At 33.4% G+C, this 16,905-nt stretch overlaps 1 long non-coding RNA gene across 2 annotated transcripts in view; it reads right to left on the bottom strand.

The window, feature by feature from the left end:
• Positions 1-3,114: 3,114 nt before the first annotated feature.
• The window catches only part of LOC108399177 (uncharacterized), a 32,419-nt gene continuing 18,628 nt past the window's right edge, over positions 3,115-16,905 (bottom strand). Inside the window, exons 2-6 of one of the 2 annotated variants that reach the window (XR_001853585.3) lie at positions 16,346-16,432; positions 15,565-15,627; positions 13,568-13,653; positions 9,281-9,305; positions 3,115-8,046 (exon numbers count right to left, since the gene is read on the bottom strand). This is a non-coding gene — a long non-coding RNA (uncharacterized lncRNA). Of the gene's footprint in view, positions 8,047-8,722; positions 9,306-12,870; positions 13,002-13,567; positions 13,654-15,564; positions 15,628-16,345; positions 16,433-16,905 lie in introns of both variants that reach the window. The other variant, XR_012120535.1, reaches the window with a different exon arrangement.

Genomic DNA, 16,905 nt, shown 5'->3' with positions numbered 1-16,905 from the left:
TGAGATTTCTGGAGGGGTGGCCTGTAGGTAAAATTGTAATATTTCCAGAATATCTCGCCTGGCTTTGGTGCTTCCACATATCCTCAGGGGTAGAGAGAAGTTCATTTCCAAGGCAATGGGTAATTACCTGGGCAACTGAGGGCATATCTGAACAAGAGAGGTTAAGGGGAGGGGCTTGCTTGCTTTTTCTGGAGTAGGGGAGAGAGACAACACTGGACTGCAGTTTGTAAGCAATAAACGGGTTTTAAACTTTATTTCTCCCTTTGACTGATTTCAGTTTTTAGAGGTATTTTGCCCCGGGATTTCCTGTCCCCAGATTTACAGTTGCCCAAACATCACTTCATTTTTCTAGTAAAAGTCCTTAGATGATTTATGCTCTTCCTTGCAAAGGTAATTTTTGTCTTACAATTTTTCCTCCTTTTTTCCAATTTCTAAAAGTTCCACTATGTCCTCACTCTCAGCTAACAACCCTGTTCAAAATAACTTAAACACACTACCACCTTTACCCATCTACTAGTCTCATTAAGTGCATACACTGCCTTCCCTCCCTTACCCCTGCCTGTAGCAGTCCACTGTAGATCTACTGCATCTACTCAAGCAAGAGTTGTCTAGGAGGACCAACGAAGGATCAGCAGGAACACAGCTGAAGAAAAAGTTAGGCTTATGAGCCTATTGTGCCACAAAAAACACACAGAGCCATAAAAGCAAATGGGAGGTGAGAGGGACACAGTATAGGTTTGGAGATTGTACTTCACGAATCTGGGTGAGCCTAAAGAGATGAAGTTTGCTCTCAAGGGTACCTTAGTAATTGGGAGCAATTCAATAATATGACATCTTAATTCTTACCTAGAAAGCAGTGAAAAAGCATCAGGGTCTCACTGGAGAAAAGAAAGCAGTCATTCTTGAGACTGAGAGACACATTAAATTTGACTTTTACTCATCTGACAAAATAGGTATTAATAGTCACAATTTGCAAAGAAATCTTTCAAATTAAAATAAATCGTCCAATAAGTCATTCATAAATTAGCAAGGTGGTCGAAAAATATGTAACATAAAAAATCAATATATTCAGGAAATGACAACATTCCTTCAACTCTATCCTACAGAAGAATCACTTTGTAAAGATTTAACAAATGTATTTATGCACATTGCTAATTGTGGAAAATAAACCTAGTATAAAAGCACTACTAATAAGAGAACATGTGAATCCATTTTGGTACCTTGTAATATCTTTTAACCATTAAGAAAAATTCATTGAATATTCAAATTGAGTTTTCATGTGGCCATTGGAGTAAGAAAAATAAGATATAGAAACAAATTCAAGTTTGATACACTAATGATCAAAACTTATTTGTGTGTGTATATGCATACAGTTGCGTACATAGGTGTTGCATGTAACTGGTGTATCATTATGACGTTATACATTGTATATGATATACATTATATATGATTATGTAAGGACTGAGTTACTAGGAAAGGATATATATTGGATTAATATAGTTTATGGAAGTATATTTGGAGTTAGTTGCTAAGGAAATATATATTACTGATATAGTTATGGGGTAAGGAGAGTAGGGAAAATACATTAGGGAAAAATGAATATACCTAAACACAGCATGTATAGTATGATTTTATTGATCCACTTTTGCAAATGTTTGGTATATTTTTGTAATACTTAAAATAACCTTTTAAAACATAAGGAAAAGTTAGGCTTAAAAGTAAAAGAAAAGTTATTAGTATCAAATATTAGATGTTACCAGATCATCTTCTCTGCCCTTTTAAGATATCATCTTGATCAATATATTTTGAATAAATGAAATGATCAGTTAATGAATGGATTGCAAACAATAAGAAATATGGGCAGACAGAAACATGAAAGCATATCAAATGCTACAAAACCAACAGTAATACAGACTCAGCATGATCAAACGATTCATATAGACATCCTCACATTTCATAGTCTTCATCAATAATGTAACAAATAACAATTGATACTAACAATCTCACCCAGACATGTTTTAGGTGTAGATCACATATAAAATATATCATGTAATGTTTATGTGTTTAATCCCCCAAAATTGAGTTTACTTATTTCAATGAATCCAGTCTTAACAATCCTAAATTCTGAATTCTAAAAATTCCTTACAGCTTTGTTAAGTACAAACCTGATCACATGCACCAAATGACCTCTGCAGTCACTTCTCCTTTGCCATATTTATTTTTTTCAGTCACATATATAAATCCTTTTACAGCTCAAACTCAATGAATTTTCTCACCCTTAAAATATATATCACTGATATGGTATACTTATACGTGGATTTGTAAAGTATATTGGACTCTTATTTCAGAAGCCACTTATTCTTTTGAATAAGTATTTGTTTTAATGAGCTTCAATTCAAAATAATTCTGCATATACTTAAATAGCAATCTCACTTTTAGAGCTTAGAAAGACATAAGATGATTGCATTCCAAAGACATCAGTTCAGTGTATTATTGTTTGTTTAATGAACCTGATACAAAAATAATTAGCAAGATATAGTACTAGCATTTAATCAAAGTACATTTATAAGTCTTGTTTAGGTAGTTGATTCATTGCAAAACACATATAACAGAAAGTTTCAGTCAGAAAGAAAATTTTCCATAATACTCATGAGCTCACCTGGTTAACTCACTGTTGCCCACTGCACTACTGATTATCTAAAAAACACATAGGACTATAAAAGGTCACAGTTAACTCTCACCAGCAAATAATTTAGAGTTGAAGAGATCTTATCCTTCACAACACTTCTCATATATTGCAATTAACACTAGCTGAAATTTGTTGACACTGAAAAATGTTATCTACTGGCTTATAAAACTTCAGTGACTATCTACTGTGTATTCCTTTGAGTGAATTCCACAGCCAAACATTCACTGCTGTACATAGCTGCAATTTTGCTTTGCAATCTTAGTTTCACTATTACATTTCATACACTATTAATTGTTCATAACCTACTTTTTTTTCCAGCCTTTTAATCTTTGTACATGGAATTACTTAATGGGATAATTACCCACTCCCTCTGTACCTAATTTGACCTAACCTTGCAGCTGCATCTAAATCCTTTAAGAAAGCTGTTTTCTGTCTTTTGCCCCATTGTCAGTTATAGGTAGCAGTGGATATTGTTTTATTCCAATAAATATCTGTCATCTCTCTTAAATCATTTTAATATTCTGCTTTTTAATCCAGCTATAAAAGCAATTGTTTTAGTCCACTCCAACTATACAGCAAGCTCCCTGAACAAAGTTATGTCTTGCCTCAGTTTGTATCCCTCACAAAGCCTATCGCTGTGCTTTGCATCTACTCAAAAGTTAGAAATGAAAGTTTATCAGGACCAATAGAAACTTGCAATGGAAACTTGTATTCTAGAATGTCAACAAATAACTGGACATGAAAAAAATGAATGGATAGTGACTAGGGGTTCTGAGTTCCTTGTTATTATTAATTAAAACCTTTTATTTCTATCACTAAACTTTGTATAGCATTTTATTGTGGAAAAATACATTTATATCAGCAACTATAAATTGGTAGATATTGGACTAGAAGTGTAGTCTGCCTAATTTATACACAGGTTCCCACATAAAAGTGTTTCTGTGAATGTAGTTCAAAAGCAATGACCAAATTTGAAGTTACCACTGTGTAGAGGTAAAATAAGACTACTTACCACAGGCTAGTCAAGAGGGACCCAAACTGTATTTCTTCCTGAAATGACCAGGTAACAGATGATGGAAAATTTAAATAAATCTGAAGTAATTACCAAATTATACACATTTGAAGAGTTAATAATAAGTATGAATATACATGTCACATTGCATATTGTAGGGGTGGAAGAAGAGAGATATTGGGAATCATGCCAGACAATAGAACAGGCCTGGTTTTCCTATTTGGTCCTCATAAAAATTCTACATGATGGATATTTTTACTCCTTTTGCCGATGTGGAGAAGGGAGATGTGGAGAAATTGTATCAAAGGTCACACAACTGCATGGAAAAGTCAGGATGGGATCCCTTGTCAACCTCTTTTATACAGTTCTCAACATGCCTGGGCAATAACACAGCTGGCTTCTTATCACTCAGGTTTCAAATTACTACCCTCTCTAGCCAAGCTGATTAATACCACTTACTTAATCTCTACCTATGAGAGTGGTTCTTTTCACAATATTCATGCCTTCTTACTCTGTTTCTGCTCTTATATCTAAATATCACAAACGGAGGATCTTTAAAACAGAAATGTATAGCTTACAGTTCTGGAAGTGAACGTCTGAGGTCAGTATACCAGCACAGCCAGATAAGGGCTGCCTGCTGAGCCGAAGACTTCTATCCTTTCATGGCGGAAGAAGCAAGGGAGCCTGCTCAGGCCTCCTAAATAACGGCATCAATCTTATTCATGACCTTTCCACTCCCAAAGGCCCCGCCTACTAAACCATCCCATTGGGCCTTATGATTTCAACCTACGAATTTGAGAGGGACACAGATATTCAGCCTACAGCAATGACCGTCAGTATCTTTCTTATTTGTTTAGTTATTTGTCATTGGTATTTCCTAAAGAAACGTAATATCCATGAAGATAGACTTTTTCTTGAAAAGACCTGCTACATGGCAATGCCTACACCTGTGATTCTCACGACCAGCAGCATTAACATCACATGGAACTTAAAAATGCAAACTGCCAGCACCACCCCAGGCCCACTGAAGCAGCCTGCCTAGGGAGGCGATGAAGTGATCAGTGTGTGCTGCGAGCCCTCCAAATTACTGATGAGTGCTGAAATTTAAGAACCTCTGGCCTAGAACAAGGCATTTAATAAATATGTGATGGAAAAAATAAAAGCATATGAATGATTTTAAGTAACAAATAAAATATTAAAACATGTATAACGTAAATGAGAATATATTACGAAAACACAAAATAATATAAAGCAAATAAGATAATTTGTATTTATTTAATTGAAATGAATGATAACATTGTTTTGCTTATCTATTACTTTATTTAGCCACAGGAATTCTAGAAAAAAACTTTGTACTCTTAAAGGTAATTAGTCCCAATTTGAACAGGCAAGATTAAACATTTAAATTACTGGCTTAATCACTGCTCTTGGTTTTCTCCCAAGAAATATGAAAAGTAATGTGCATCAGCACAGAGTGTGAGAAATTAGTCAAGCCCTGTTCTCAGTCCTTCCCAAAGGCTGGCATTTGGAAGCCACTTCAATGGGAAGGTTAAAGAGGAGTACCTGCATAAGCATCCCTGAAGCTGGAATTCTGATCAGTGTGAAAAATTAATTAAATATCCAGATTCAAAGAGGTTTAAATTATCTGGCACTCTCTGGAAGAACTAGATTCCTTTTATAATAAATTGAGTTGAATTTCAAATTAATCAGTTACAAAATCTAGGACTAGATGATTGGCTCCATTCTTGGGAAGCAGAAAGAGGTTAGTTTTACAAATGATAAGGAAAATAATGGAATGCTTCCATTCTGGCACACAGAGCCTTTTGAGTTCAGTACTTCTCTTAAACAGATGTCTTTACTAAATGATACTATATATTTAATTTTTTCTTAAATCAATGCTGTAATGACCTCATACATCACAAATACAGTACAAGATTTTATATCTAAATTTAAGATAAGCCTTGAAATTGTAAGTTTATATAAAACTTAGAGTGCCAGAATTCAAACCATACTTGTCTATTTCTCAGTAACAAGCAGGCAGGTAAATTGTAAGAAAAAGGACAGATAGATGTTATCTTGAGTCTAAAAATAATTATATATGATGAAAATGATGACAATGACATACAATTCATTTCAAGAATCTTAAGGAAATATTTATCATCCTTTGCAAAGTAATAACAAAACAAATCTAGTTTAGCTATTAACAGTAAGAAAACAAGATTTATATATTTGATCTTGTGAGGATTTCCTATCCCCTTCTATGTGCTCTACATTGGAAGGTTCCCACTTTGCTGGAGCGGGGGTGCTGTACCTGATCATGCCAACAGCTCTCCCTTGGCATGACCACATGTCCGACAACATCATAGACCTCCACGCCCCAAAGACACACACTCCATTCCAGTCGAAGTAACAAAGTCTGAAGATATTGGAGAGAATCTTTTACTGTGATCAGCAGCATCACATGTTTTCTCTGTTTTTAATGGCAAATGTATTTGTAAAGTTTTTATAAAGAGTAGTTTTACTGTAAGTTAACATCTATTTATCATGAATCCCTTTTTTTCTTCACTACACAAGCAATTTCTGCACATACACCCATACAGTGGCCAATACATTCCCTACCCCTTCAGCCAAGAGGGATTGGCTAGTGGAGACTGCAGGACCTTAGGTAATCTCAGGATAACACAAAGGTATTGATGTTCTTTTCTTCCAAAATGCTTTACTGTCAATTTGGATACATGGAGTATTATATGATGCCAGGCCTTGCTAGATTATTTGGAAGTTGATATCACAGAATGTATTTATTTTGATTTTTTTCATTAAGTGGTTTAATTAGCTACTTGCTATCAACTTTAATACTAACAAAAGTGGAATATGAATCATATGCCATAGATTCAAGTTTTGAAATTAGTTTTCAACAAAACCTACCTGCTTATATTAAATATTTTATATGTGTGTGTTAATATACTCATGGTACTTACAAAAAGAGTTAATATACTCATGGTATTTAAAAAAATAACAGTAACTATATACCAGCTGTGAAGTACTTGAACAGAAACTTTTTGCAGAAGATTGTTTCATCTATCTCAGCATCAATATGGAAAATCTATTTGTATTTTCCCTGTGTGTACTACAAACACACTCCAATATAATATATATATATAAACAACTTGACCACCTCTTCCATTCTCACCAAAATGCAGACTAGATGCATTAAGTCATTTGTGGAAAGAACGCTGCCTAGATCAGCTAAATAAATATCTCCAAAAATTAATTAAAAATGAAAAATAAAAGGAAAGCTTTGAAAACAAAATCCTAAATAAAAATATCATATCATACTTTAAAATTGTCTTCTAAAAAATTATCTAACTACATAGACATAATTTTAAAACACAAAAGTAAAAAAGTTACTGCAAAACACAAAGAAGGAGTCAGGATGATTTCTATGATATAAAAGGCAAGTATATTACTACATCCAAATATTTGTGGTCCAAAGAGAGAATTTTTTGTAGCTTTTAGCATTTAGCAAAAACAATTATTCCACATTTACTTGTGTTAAGTGCCTATGCCTGGGGATACACTGATGATTAAGATACACAGGTTTCTTGCCTTTATTGATCTTATAGTCTAGTAGGAAAGAGAGAACTACCAAAAAGGGATACTAAATAACCCTTTAGGGGAACTAAATGGTGCAATAAAATGGAGAAAAAAATTGAAAACTGAAAACAAACATATGTACTTACCACTTAAGAAATAAATTTGACATGAAACCACAGAACTCCTAGGAGAAAACACAGTCAGAAGATCCTTGACATTGGTGTTGGCAATGATTTTTTGGATTTGACACCAAAAGCAAAGCAAAGAAAAACAAAAATAAATAAGTGGGATGTCTTGCCAATGGGTTTCAGCCCTGGACAAGTTCATTATGGATTCGGTGTGACCAAAGAAATGAGAGTAGAACATTCTTGGGGTGACAGGGTTATGCCCAAATTTATTCTCACGGTGGCAGGTCAATCACTAAAATCCCCGTTCACTCAGAGCAAGTCTCCATGCAGCAAGCTGGTCTCTGCCTCTGGGCCTCCCGTCCCGCACAGCCATCCTCTGGGCCTCTGTCCTCAGCGCTGCCACCACTCCAGTCTTGCCTCTGCTCTCCTGCAACCTTGCAGCCATGCCATCACATCATGCAGAGCACTGGGCAGGACACTTTACATAGAGTCGGTAATTACATATCGCCCACACATGTGTAGTGAGCTAGCCAACTAGGGTCAGGTGAGAATTCCAACCACAGGAAGCTTCACTTTATCCACAACTATCAAATTACCCAGTAATTTCACCGCTGGATATATATCTGAAGGAAATAAAAATACTAATTTAAAAAGATGTATGCAACCTTATTTTCACTGAAGTATATTTGCAATAGCCAAGATATGGAAACAACACAAACGTTCACTGATGAATAAATAAAGAAATGTATATATACAATGGAATGTTTTTCATTCATACAAATAGGGAAATCTTGACATTTAAGACAGGATGGATGGACCTTGAGGGCATTATGCTAAGTGAACTAATACAGAGAAAGGCAAATACCACATGATCTTACTTATATGTGGAGTCTAAAAAAAAAAAAAAATACAAAAAAATTAAAAACAACCACCAAGCAGCTCATAGATACAGAGAACAGAGTGCTGATTGCTGGGAGAGAAGGGGAGCAGTTGGAGGGTGGGGAAAATGGTTGAAGGAAGTCAAAAGGTACAAATTGCCAGTTATAAAATAAATAAGTCATTGGGATGGGGATGTAATATACATCATGGTGACTAAAGATAATAATACTGTATTGCATATTTGCAAGTTACGAAGAGTAGATCTTAAAATTCTCATTACAAGAAAAAAAAATGCAACTAAAACTTACCTGCAATAAATCTATTGCTCTGGTTTGAGAGGAAATAAAAGTACTTTTCATATAAATATAAGGATGAAATTTAAAAATTTCAGAACAAAAAATCAGGATAGTTTATACGCACCTCAAAAATGATTTGGAGTTTACATTATTGAGTACCCAACCACATTTTAAATGATTCATTTGGCCAAAGATACTATAATACAATTCCTCACAAATTCATGTAATCATTAAAGTGAGATATTCCTGGAAAGACTATGGAACCATAATCTTCCAAAACCATTTCATTTCTGTTTGAGGAAAAATATCAATAAGAGCATATTAAATTGACAAAAATAAGAGAAATTGTATAAAATGTAAATTATCCTTCATTTGATTTGAGTCAGGTATTAGGTCTTCAGGAAAGAGCTGATATAAATGAGAAAATTATTTCCACAAATACTACCTCAAATGATGGCAGCTAGCTTTCTTTTATCCAATAATGTAGAGAAATTATCATGAGAAAAAAGTTCAGCCACGTAGAGTGGAACAGGAATAATGCTGAAAGGCTTCTGTGAATAAAACCTGTTTCATTTCAAGATGCATACAGAAAAGTGAACAGGAAAATCAAGCTGTAATAGTGAAAGCAGAGATCGGTTTCCCATTTTCACAATGAAGTTTGACAAAAAAAATAGCAAGTTACCTGTCAAATGTATTTTCCTCATAACCTATAAAATAATAGGGTAGTTATAAATATTAATACTAATACTCTAAATAAAAGTATTTAGAACAATAATACATAATATAAAACAATGGCTAGTTACTGAGTGTTTAATGTAATTAAGCAACATCCATCTACTCCTGTGTTTTCATTCTCCCTCACAGAAATCTACCTTTATTACAAATCCACACTCCTCCAGTCCCTACCTTTGACCATTTGCTTCCAAGGCGACCAGTCGCATTTCTAAACCTTGAGAGGTTTCTAACTGATCTGATGTTCTCATGGAGTCTAGTCCCCGTGTCAGTGATTGGGATCACTAGGAGCGAGGAACTGGTCAATGTGAGGTTGGTGTAATTCTAGGAAAAGTCTACTCATACTTAAAAAGGAAACATTGGAAATGATTGCCTTTTAGCAGTGATGATTCAGTAGGAAATGCCTGTTGGGCATTAATTTTTGAGGGATAGTGGTATTGCAAATCCAGGGAATATGTCTTTTGATGGAACTTCTACTGGCAAGGGCTAAAATGGACAAATGGAAGGAAGGACTTGGCGCTTTAATGACATAACTGATTGTGCCATCTTCTACTTACAGTTGTGTAAAATATTACATTTCCTACCTGTTTAAGATGTTCTGAAATACAGTGTAATTTTACCCAACCTAGAACCACAAACATCTGGACTAATACATTATATTAGCAAAGAATATATACAATACACATGAGAATAAGCCTATATTCTTATGCAATGAAACCTTTTTATGACCTTCACTTAAACAGATCACACAAACATAATGCTGGGATTTGCATTAGCTGAATCTTTAAAATAGTAGTATTATTAAAACTATTTTAAAACATCTGTTTTAAGTAGGTACAATTGATAATAATGGAGACTATTCTCTAAAAGAACAAAACCCCATATTGGAAATTACTCTTTTTCATGTATAAAACACATGATTCTTAGACTTTTTCTCTTTTTTTTCCCTGAAATTCAACAATGAATTATTTTCATTGAGTATAATCTTCCTAAATAAGGACAACATTCTATTGAACATGACTGGATCTAAACTGTGCAATATGTAGTTTAGTTTATAGCTATAGAACCAACCACTGTGCCTAATGAACAGAGACTAAACTGCCCTAGGGGTAACCTAAAATCAGAAGCAGCCAGCTTAATGGCACAGAGCAGTGGGGCAAAACAGTTAAATGTGCTTTATCATTGTTTTGGGGTTCCATTTTATAGAATTCTCTAGGATGGTTGCTAAGTGTCCCTTGTTCTTATTGTGTTAACTGACACTGTTTTGCTTTGTAACACCCTGAGGCTACCATTCTGTCTATCAACAAAGGAAGATGCTATAGAACCACTGACTATATTCTCCATGCTGCACTTCCATCCCTGTGACCAACATTATGGGTTTCTATTGAGTTCTATTATGGGTTTCTATTGAGTTCATTATGGGTTTTTATTGAGTTTCAAGATTTCTATTGAGTTCTGAAATGAATAATCCATCAAGTTAAGACCCAAACAGAAAATCTTAAAAACGTAGAGCAAAAATGTTGGAAGTCCTTTCCACTCTTCAGGATCTGATAACACTTCACACTCTTCAGGATCTGATAACAGTATCAGTGTTTCCACGTCTCAGTGTCACTTCTAGATGATTATTTCTCTACCCATTTGGAAACCTCTGCTTCAAGACTCATGGACACTGAGAAGTGACTGGTGGTTACCATGAGAGAGAGGCTCAGGTGGGTGGGGAGAGGTGAGTAGTTGAGGGGGATAAAAAGGTACAAAATCTCAATCATAATGTTGGTCACAGGGATGGAAGTGCAGCATGGAGAATATAGTCAGTGGTTCTATAGCATCTTCCTTTGTTGATAGACAGTAACTGCACTAATTGGGGTAAGGATTTAGTAGTGTGGGTAACTGTTAAATCACTGTGTTGCATACTTGAAACAAATATAATATTGTATATCAACTATACTTCAATTAAAAAAAAAGACTTCCACTTCCAGGTAATATAATGTAGCTTGGAGCAAACCAAAGCTCTAGGAGTATAGTGAACTTTTGCAATTTGGTAAACAACATCTACAAAAACTTACTGAACTTTATTCCTGTCCCCTCAATGCCACAACAGTTCTAACAATTTTGTTGGAAACAAAAACAAAAACAAAAATCAAGAACAATTGGAATATAACTAGAAAAGCTGATATAATAAAAAAATAATACTAAATGAATCTCTGAATATATGAGAGAGCCTTTGAGGCTGCCAGAACATGACAGGACAGAATCCTAAAGAAGAGGTAGCCATGAAAAGGTGAGTCAACAAATCTTAACCATTTGTTTTTCCCACACAGCATTTACTAAATCTGGGCATGAGACAAGAGTCTGAGGAACTGGGCAACGAGCCCAGGGAGAGGGATTATACTAAGAGGCAGAGTAAAAGCAGAGCTTTGGCAATGTCACAGGGCTAAGACAAAAATTAGAGATGAAGTGTCAGGATCATGTGGAAAAGAAGAGGATTTTCCTTTCAAGATTTCTATTGAGTTCTGAAATGAATAATCCATCAAGTTAAGACCCAAACAGAAAATCTTAAAAACGTAGAGCAAAAATGTTGGAAGTCTTTTGGTCATGGTGGGGTGGTAGTGAGGGGGTGGGAGACAAGGAATACAGCTCAGTAAGTTTTCTATCGATATTCCTTACCAACTAATCAAATTGTAAATGTTGCCCTACATTCTTAGATTTCAGAGAATTTTTATCATGAATGGATATTGAATTTTGTCAAATGTTCTTCCTGAATGGATGAATATAATCATGATTTTTTTTCCATAGCCTGTTACTATGGTACATTACATGGATTTTTAAAATATTAAACCAGTCTTGCATCCCTGGAATAAATCCCATTTGGTAATGGTTATCATTCTTTCTTTGATACTACTATATAATATATACTATTACTAAATTCAATTATTATTTTTTGAAGATTTTGCATCTGTATTATTCAAGGATACTGATCTATAGTTTTCTTTTCTGTACTGTTTTTGTCTGATTTTAGTATCAGTGTGATATTGGCCTCAGAACATGAGTTGGATATTGTTCCTTTCCCTTGTATTTTCTGGATGAAATTGTGCATATTTGGTGTCCATTTTTCTTTAAATGTTTTGTAGAATTACCCAGTGAAATTATCTTGACCTGGAGATTTCTTTTTAAGGCATTTTCACTATGACTTTAATTTCCTTAATAGTTACAGTACAATTTAAAGTATCTTTTTCATGTTGGGTGAGTTACGGTAGTTTGTGCTTCTGTAGGAAATTATTTCATCTAACGTAAGAAATTACATGTATAGAGACATTTTCAGTACTCGCTCATTAACTTCTTCATGTCTGTTAAGCCTTATATGAAGAAAGAAGGGGACATACTGTTGTCAGGTTCAAGTACTGGGAAAAAAATCTTGTAATTCTGGCTACATAAAAGGTAAACAGCATGTTGTCTCATGATTAACAGAACCTCAGTTTTCTCATACTTCCTGAGAATTTGAACAGATAAAAATTCTTGGAACATATCCGAACTTTTATTTACCTTGTGAAAATCTGCATATGAAATCTTTAACACTTTTCTCCTCCAACCCCAGCCCCCAGAGTAGTCAACTTGAGGTCTTCTGACTTCAGAATATTTAAATAATATTCAGAATATTTCTGCCGGTGTTACTTCTAAAGTATAAACATGCAAGACAACTTTCTTTATATGGCCTTTGTCTACCTGAATTTTCTTCTCTTTTGTGTCTCCACCAGCACAGCAGATACACTTGGGGAATTTTTAGTTTCTTAAAGGAGCAAGGCTCCTTCTTGTGAAAGGACTTTCACCTCAAGGTTATTCGCTCTAAGTAAAGTGATATTTCACTCTGATTAATCAGTTTGATTATTGCTCAATCTTTGTAAAAGCTCAAATATAATTACCTTTGTCTGATCTCATTTTTTAATATTTTCCTCACTCCATCATCAAGTCCATTAGCAAGGTCTGCTCCAAAATACATCCACAATCTGTCCATTTCTCACTCTTCCCAACACTATCTACTAATCAAACCAGCCTCATTTCTTTCCTGGTCTGATGAATCTGTTTTGATTTTTGTCCCTGAGAAAGACAATTGTACCATTTATAGTAATTTGGTTTTTGATTGTGTTTAAAAGAATGGCTGGTTATATTATTCCACTGATTTAAATCATTCCAATAGCTTTTCATTGGATAAAATAATATCCAAAATTTTTTCATGGCTCACCTCGTCATATATAATCTGGCCACCATCTCCCTTGTGGATTTCCTCTACAAATATTCCTTTATTGTAGTTAAACAATTTGACTGCCCCTGGAACACAACAGTATTGTTCAAACTTAGGACTATTATACCTCCTCTTCAGACTGCCAGTAACATTATTCCTCCAGATTGTTACATGGCTGACTTGTCCATACAATTAGGACAGCTGGTCACATGTCACTTCCCCAGGGACCTTCCCAGATGGCACTATCTAAAATAGTGCCTCCCCCTATCATGCAGAAAGCTCTATTTTACTGTGTTTTATTTTGTTAATTCAATAAAGTACAACTTACAATTTTACTATTTATTTTTCTCTTATAATCATCTGCCTCCCGCCCCCAATGGATCATTTATTTGACAGGGCTATTGTCTGTTTTTGTCATTCCTATGTCTCACCATTTGCATTCATTCAAAAATATTTATTGAGCTCCTGGCAAAAGATAGTTTATCAGTAAATAATTTTGAAAAAGGGAATGAATCCCCCTAAATATTTATAATATTTCTATATTTACCTTAAGCAAAATACTTAAAAGAGAAACACTATCATATTCCTTTTATTGATGATAAGCCTAGCAGAATCAAGGTTTATAATAAATCAATTCTATCAGATAAAACATATGGAAACGTTCCACTCTGCTTAGAAACAGCATAATTCACTTCAGTTTTCTTTTATTCTTAATTAGCTAGTCAATTAATTAGTCATAGATTTAAAATGAGTCATAGATTTAAAATGAGAAAACCAGAGATTATGATTATTTAGAGAAATTAAAAATTATTAGTCAAAATAGAATATTAGACTGAATGAGAATAATTTAATAAAATTAAGTAGCAATTCTATTCATGATTTCTACATTGATTATAGTAAAATTGATTTTACAAACCAAATACTTAACATGTATATGACAATAAACAATATGAAATAAAAGAAAATAACTATTTAAAAATTACCACTTTAGAAATTTATATAAAAAACCTAAAACCATACTTTTGAAAGCTTTTATCAAATAAAACATTTTTCTTGTGAAAGGGACAATGTATTACATTTTCATAAACTGAGATTTAAATTTCAATTATATGTCTTTTGCTAGGTATTTTGTTCAATGATTTTTCACCTGTGGGGCAAAAAAATAGCAAGGTATTCTTGCTACTACAATGCTTCAGCCTTTTTTAAAAAAATAAATACATATCAGCTTCATTTCTTCATAAAATTCAGTTAGAAATCATCTGTAAGTCAAATATTTTCTTACACTATATTATTTTTATTTGATTCCATAAAATTTTGAGTTGTCTTTCCTACTCTGCATGTTGCTCTGAAAATATAAAAATCACATAGGAACTGTAAAATTTAAACTTTTTGACAATATGCTATTTCATGAATCCCCTTAGGCAAGAGAGAAAATGTACAATCAGTCCAAGATGTATGTATTAATGTATTGTATTTTTGTATTAAGATCACTATACAGATAATTTTCATATCATTTGGATTCCTATCATATTGCATATTTAAAGACAGATTACATTTTGTGATATAAAAACACATAGTATGAAGATGTGACTGAATCCATTTATTCTTATTAAATATGTAGTGTATATATTTCAAAATACATAGGATGTAGATAAAAGAATTAAATAAGACAACACAAAATACCTATCACATTTTTGTTGATGATATTAACCTTTTAAAAAAGCATTTGGAGATCAACATACATTAGGATAAATATCAATAAAATTATTAAAAGTAAACACATGTCCTCAATAAATTATGATTAGCATATAGGGAAAAGCAAGTTTAGTTAATATGTCATCTGTTTTTGAGGATGAGGGGAGTAAAAAACCACATAAATTACATTTAGTTCACATACTGATTGTAGTTTTGTTTTAAATATACACTGAATCTAAAGTAACTTTATGTTAACTCTTTGAGCAGGTCAGAAGAGCACTTGGTTAGCAAAAATTACCAACCTTAGGAAGAAAGTAATTGGAGCCTTCCTCTTCTTTATTCTGATTGCATCATAGTATAAAAATCTAGTAAAAAAAATGAGGAAATGCCACTTAATCAGTTGATGAAGGATGTTTCAATTTGATACCCAACCTATACAAAATTGATACAAGAAAAGAAAAATTTAGGCCATTCTCACTTTTATGTTTAGCAAACTCTAAATTAAATATTAAAAAATTGAATCCAACAATGTGTGAAAAGTAAAAATCTAACAAAATGACCAAGAAAGATTTATTTTGAAATTTGCTAATAGTTAAATATTAGAAAGATCTATTTATATAATTCATCATTCTAAAAAGTGACAGGAGGGGAAACCTTATGATGAACTGAATGTATTCATCAGATAAGAGCACTTAATAAAATGTAATACACTCTACTGTGTATGGTTCTACTTGACATACATAGTTCTACTTAAAGAAATCACCTTTGGGGAAATAGCCAGGGTGGGCAGCCCTGCTTGAAAACAGGAAGGAATAGGCAATAAGAATAGCATAATAAATTATTATTTAATTTGTGACACAGAGTTGATCTATTTCAAGAGTACGCCAATACTCAAGCCTTCCCCCACTTCAAACAGGCACTTTGAGGGAGGGATAAGAGAATGGACTCAGGACTCAGAGCTAATGACAGCTTAGTTGACATCACCTACATCTATTCCAAGAAGACAAATGTCCAGGCCACAAGAATATCTTGTCAAGGGACAAAGGAGTGCAGTCAAAGGAGAGCTGGATGTCATATACTTACCTAAAACTGAAGTCCAATCTGTAGGTTTATCTTCCATTTTTCACATTCTTGTTGAAAATGTTTAATTTTTTAAATCTTGTGGATGTGCTTGAAAAAATATTAACAAATTAACATTGTTTATTTTATGGTTATCTATGTACACACAGTTTTGCTAACCTAATATTTTCATTTATTATTACATTGTTATAATTTTTCATTTTTGTCTACGTTTGCACTGTTTTTTAAACTAAGTACAATTCCATTGTGTGGACATGTTATAATTGATTTACATATTCCTATTTTTATTAGTACTTCTGTGGTTCACCGTCTTGTGGTTCTGTTTAAAATATACATGCATACATAAGTTTGCAAACTTACTACATTTTTAAGATAATTTATTGGATTCATTTATATTTCCACAAAATTCATGTTAATCTCTTTTCTTTTTATATCTGTATGCTACAATTATTTCCATAAAATCTAGGCAACATTTGCATTTTAATTTATAATCACTGCAACCTGGATGAGAGAAAACTCTTATTCTGCATATCTTAGGTTACCAGTAATACCTAACATATATC

Source organism: Manis javanica, chromosome 8 (assembly GCF_040802235.1).
Source record: "Manis javanica isolate MJ-LG chromosome 8, MJ_LKY, whole genome shotgun sequence".
Taxonomy (NCBI): domain Eukaryota; kingdom Metazoa; phylum Chordata; class Mammalia; order Pholidota; family Manidae; genus Manis; species Manis javanica.
The sequence above is the reverse complement of the archived record's forward strand: the minus strand, read 5'-3'. Positions and strand labels throughout refer to the sequence as shown.